At 58.2% G+C, this 5391-nt stretch overlaps 1 long non-coding RNA gene across 1 annotated transcript; it reads left to right on the top strand.

Annotated features, from left to right (window-relative positions):
* Window positions 1-843: 843 nt before the first annotated feature.
* Window positions 844-5141, top strand: LOC104859499. The gene is made up of 3 exons (XR_779406.1): window positions 844-1151; window positions 3942-4005; window positions 5016-5141. It is a non-coding gene; the product is annotated as an uncharacterized LOC104859499 (long non-coding RNA).
* Window positions 5142-5391: the final 250 nt, after the last annotated feature.

The raw sequence follows: 5391 nt of genomic DNA, 5'->3' as shown, positions 1-5391 counted from the left end.
GTAAGACCCTGTCTTTAAAACAAAACAAAACAAAAAAACATCAGCCAGGCGTGGTGGCCCACGCCTGTCATCCCAGTACTCGGGAGGCTGAGGCAGGAGGATCTCTGTGAGTTTGAGACCAGCCTGAGCTACACAGTGAGTTCCATCCAGGTCAGTCTCAACTACGTAGTGAGACCCTGTCTCAAACAACAAAACAAACAAAAAAAACGGATAAAGGAAATTCAAAGACTGGATTGGGCAACAGCATCGATGTCCTGTAATAGGTTCTGGGAAGCTGGAAAAGCCACTAAGGAACTGGAGAGAGGAATGTGGGGTGGAGTGGGCCCTAGGGAGCCAGGTGGGTATCGGAGCAGCAGAGAAAGCTAAGTCTTGGAAAGAAGAATTAGACAGCACTGTGCTGTATCGGATTAGGGTAAAGAGGGATGGGGAAGAGGAAGATATAAATTACAGTATTAGCCAAGTGCACATCCGGGCTGTGTATGTGGTCAGACATACGTGCATGCAAACCCTCCAGTGTGAAGACACCCAAGAGCTGTGACAGCATGGAATGGTGTCCGGGTTTGAAGCAGGGGCCGACCTACCTGCTCTCCCAGCCCATTGCCAAAGTCTTAGGCAGGTGCAGAACTGCGTACAGACGCATGCGTACACCTAGGCACACGTGAGTGTGCGTGGAATCCACCACCGTGTTCATCGCCAGGGCGCTGTGCATTAGCAGGAGCGTGCACTACGGTTGGGGGGGCTTTGCAGGGTTCTCTTTGGGTGAGAAGGTGAGGAGCTAACGTCACAGAGGTGCACCGCCCTGTGGATTCTGCGCGCCCCGTGTGACACGGTGTGCGTGCGGGAGGTGGGACTGGGGAGTACGGATGGCGCGTGAGCTTTTGCTCTTGCGGGCTGGCTGGTGTGCAGCTCTGTGTGAGGCTCTGATTTGCATCTGGTCTGGGGACTCCCGTACTGGGGGTGATATGAGCCAGGACCCTTTCTACACCAGCCCGATGGGTTGTTCGGTGTGTCCTGCGCAGTACCAATCGCTGTCTGTGTCTCAGCGGACGAGGAGACCTAGCAAGGGTCACACTTCTGTTTGAAGAGGAGCTGGGCCCCAGGACTCCAAGCCCAGTGCTCTTGCCTCGGTGCCCACCTGGAGCGTGAAGGAGGTGAGTCCTGGGACATGGACGTGGGTGGGCGCCCCGCCGCCTCTGGGACCAGGTGGGGCACTTCCTCCCAGGCCCCTAGGATGCCAGGCGAGTGTCCACCTGCCCAAGTTCTCTGCCTCCGTGGGGACATCATCTGCGCCGCCTCCTGGGCTCATCCGTCCCCCGAGCCCCGCTCCCTGCTATTCCGCATCCCCCCACGCACGCACGCGCACGCTCCGCCCCGTTTCCACCCTGCCGGGGCGCTCTGGTCATTGTTCTGGCGCAGGAGGGCGAGGGGGCGGCTTGTGGGCGTAGCGACGCCGCGCTGTCTGCTCAGCCCGTCCGCTTGTTATTACCTCTCCTCCAGGCTCCCATTAGCCCGCCTGCCCCAGAGGCCCGCGCTACCTCCCTGCTTCTCGGCACCTTTGTTCCTTAATTATCACTGGGAGCCCTGCTCACCTGCCTGCCACTTTGTAAGAAGCTGTCTGGCTCCCCTTTGCCGCCCGCACCCCCAGGACCTAAGCCCCTCCACCCTGGGGCGGGGGCTGATGTCTAGCAGCAGCTTGCCCAGGGCTCCTGCAGGCTCCAGAGCCTCAGGCCTGGCCCGTGCCCAGCCCCTCGTGGAGGCTTTTTCTCTTAGTCCCTGCCACCTCCTCTGATGAGGACGTTAACCCTGTGCTGGATATCAAGGCTGGAAGGGACTTTAAACTACCATGTGACTCCCCAGCGACTACCTGGATTGGGCGGCCCACAGAAGGTACTCAATGAATATTCAGAGAGAATAATTAATCTTGCAGCCTCTACTTGAATGCTTCCTTTGATGGGCAGCTCACTCTCTCCCAAAGCAGCCAGTGGCATCCTGAGATGGCTGGGACAACAACCAGTATATAAAACTGGTATAAAGCTGGGTGTAGTGGCACCTGGCTGTAATCCCAGCATTCAGAAAGCTGAGGCAGGAGGATGGAGTTCAAGGCCTGCCTGGGCTACGTAGCAAGACCGCACCTAAAAAAAACCAAAACATAGAAAGTAAATACAACATAAAGCTCTTTTTCCTCATTTGGAATCTACGTCTTTCCCCACCACCTCCTGATTTTCATGGCTTCAAATCTAAAGTCCAATTTGCTATGTTCTCAGAACCTGAGGCTTAGTGTTGTCTTCCCTACTGGGGTTCGTTGCTGGTCACCCCAGGCGGGAAACCCCCCAGGCGCCGTCCACAAGGCACTCCGTTCTCCTGCCGGGTCCAGGGACGCAGACTTGCCCTGGCCCAGCTCAAGACGCTGGCTGTTCTCCCACGTCCCAGGTCTCTGGCTGCTGTTCCTGGTCTGGGAGATGAGGGGAGGAGGCACCGGGCAGGAAGCCTGCGGGCAAACAAGCTCTGACAGCGGCAACCACTGTGGAGGAGGGCGCTGGCGGCCTCTTGGGCCAGGCTGGGGGTGAGGAGGTGGCCTCCGGGAGCCAGTGGGGACGGAACCTCCCATCAGCCAGGTGCCATCATACTCACCCCTGATTCAGTGCACCACGGGCAAGGTGGTTGGGGTACAGAGGGCAGTGAGTGGCCCACGGGGCACCAGGAACCCCTTCCGTCAGGACAGTGCCTGTCCCCAGGTGCTGTGTCCCACTCCCAGGGATGACCACAGTGGGCTGTCAGAGCCGTGGCTGCCTTTGAGCCCCACTGTCACTCAGAGGATGGGGGACAGGCAGACTTGGGGGGCACTGTGTCCTCAAAGGGTCTTAGGGCCTGGCCTGGGCCCGCTGCCACCACTGTGCTCAGAAGAGTCCCCACAAGGGCATCTCTGTGTTCTTTAGATGTGGGTCCCTCTTAGAGCAGGGCCTGTGGGCAGGGTCGCCTCCCCCAGCTACTGTGCAGGAAGGGTGGGAACACAGCCCTGCCACACTGGGCGCCCCAGAGAGCCACAGGGAAGCCAGGGAGGCCCTGGCTCTGGTTGAGGGCCTTCTGGACAAACAGCAGCTGGGGCGGAGGACCAGTCAGGAGGCCACCTCCTGCCACCAGACCGTGACCTCAGCCTGGCTGCCTCGTGCAGCCCTCCGGATCTGAGTCAGTCCCTTCCTAGGCTGCTGCTGGGCGGCCATCCCCAGGGTCAGCCCTAGGGGGCCACCAGCTTCCACCACATGCCCCACCCAGACAGTGGCCTCGCCCAGCCCTGCCCAGGCAGCCAGGGCTCTGGAGGGTGTGAGGGGGCAGCAGAGGGCGGAGGTCCCCAGCCTGGCTGCCCTCACCCTCTGGCCTCCCCAGCTTTCCGCCTCACCAAGACAGCTTCTCCATGCAGTTGGTGTGTAACTTGGTCAGGCGCTGCCAGGACACGGAGGCACCCCACAGCAGGCCGGGCACAGAGGGACCCCCCCCAAAAGCAACCGGAAGTACTACAGTAGCCACTTCCGTGGGGTCTCCTTTCTCACTGAACAAAGCCAGTCCTCTGGAATGTCCCCAGCCTGTGTGTAGCTGTGCAGGGAGTCGGGGAGAGGGGGCATGGAACTCCTGCAGGGGAAGGGTGAGAGTGGTCTCGGCCTCCCCCCTCAGCCCAAAGGGTCTTTGTGTTTTAGAACTGTTACCAGCGAATGTTTGCAGTATATAGTGATTGCATTTGTCGTGGGAAGTTGGAACATGGACAGAACATGTCTTGTTCTTTGTACGCACTCCCCCATCTCTTGATCGGAAGGGATCCTCATAAACACCCACCATGCAAGTCCTTCCCCTGCTGCAAGTGCTTCAGTGCCCTCCGATCTCACTCAAAACATTAAGGCCCTGACCACCTGTGGACCTCATCTCTTCTCTCATTTATTTGACCCTAGGCTTTTCTTCCTCACACACCTGGGCCCTCTGCCTCAGGGCCTTTGCATGGACCACTCCTTCCAGGTATATTGCTCTTTCCTGCACTTTTTCTTACTCTTGTTCCTAGAAACTCAAGAGACTTCCAGAGGCCTTTCTCAAGGACTCAGTCCAAAGCCTTGCTCCTTCCTGTCCCACTCCCTACCCCGTCTCTACAGCTCTCTCGCCACTTTCAGTGAGCGAGGTAATGACTTGGTTATGGTGTGCACTCCTCTGCCACCGGTAACGCCCAGGAGGACAGGATGTGACGTATAAGCTCAGTACCTAGCACAGGGCTGGGCACACAGAAGGGCATCCAGATAACCCACAGGCAAGTGGGGCAGCACACGCAAGGACCAGGAGAGGCAACCCTGCAGGAATTTAGGGATGACACCTGGTCGCTCGGCTCTCAGGGCTGCAGAATAAGGGGAGGAAGTGGGAGGTGGCTCAGGGCTGCCAGCCAGGGCCTCCCTGACACACCCTACCACCTCAGGACACCCTGCAGTCCCCATCTGCTGGGCATCCCCAATCTGGGGCGGGGGGACAGGGAAGAAAGCCTGGCAAATGCTCAGGTCAGGCCTCTCCATTGAGCTCTGAGCCCAGGTTGCCAAGGCCCAGGCCTGGTCGGGCTCCCAGGTTCCAATCCTAGCGCCTCCTCCTCCTTGCAGGGACCCACTCTGGGTCCTGGCCCTCAGCGGCATCTCCAAGGACCCCTGACTGCCTCATCTCCCTCACCTGCTGCCCTCCATGCCCCTCCCATGAGTCCCTGGTCATCCCTGCCCTGTCCACCCCTCAAGCAGCAGGAAAACCAACCTTCAGGCAGCTTTGCTTCCGTGAGCTCAGGACTCCCCTAACTCACTTTCTCCCTCATTCTCTGGCTTACGGGAACTTGCGTGGCTTCTCTTTCTCTATGGGTAGAATGGAGATAGCACAGCATTTTGAATACTAGGTGGGAATGTGGCTAAAATTGCAAAATTCAGGAAAATGGGTGCTGTTTAATAAGTGGGAGAGAGGCTCGTCCTTTTCCTTTCCTGTCCTGACAGCTCTGTCTCCTCCAGAACCTTCACGAGGGCCATGCTGTTGGAGAGTTTGGATGTCCAAGATCACCTTGTGCCAGGCTGGCTGCTTCCACTTGCTGCCGTGTTAAACACATGCTAAGTACTTGATACGTGTCTGTCCTTTGATTGATTACAAAGCCACACACAAGACACACAGGTGACGGGAGGACTCTAGCAGGGGTGAGGTGTTTCTGGTCTTCTCCTGCAGCGGGAACTGAACTCGGCGCTCCTCACTTGCTCTCCTCACTGTCACCGTGCTGAGAGGTTGTGTTGAGTCCATTTTACAGATGGGGAGACAGAGGCTTGAAGCGGTGCCCTGACTTGCCCAGGGTCAGGTGGCTGCAAGTTGGCAGGATCAGACCTGACTAGGGGGAGT

This window comes from Fukomys damarensis, unplaced genomic scaffold (genome assembly GCF_012274545.1).
Source record: "Fukomys damarensis isolate Sample0158 unplaced genomic scaffold, DMR_v1.0_HiC HiC_scaffold_13, whole genome shotgun sequence".
NCBI classification, from domain to species: Eukaryota; Metazoa; Chordata; class Mammalia; order Rodentia; family Bathyergidae; genus Fukomys; species Fukomys damarensis.
This window is presented reverse-complemented; position numbering and strand designations above follow the sequence as displayed.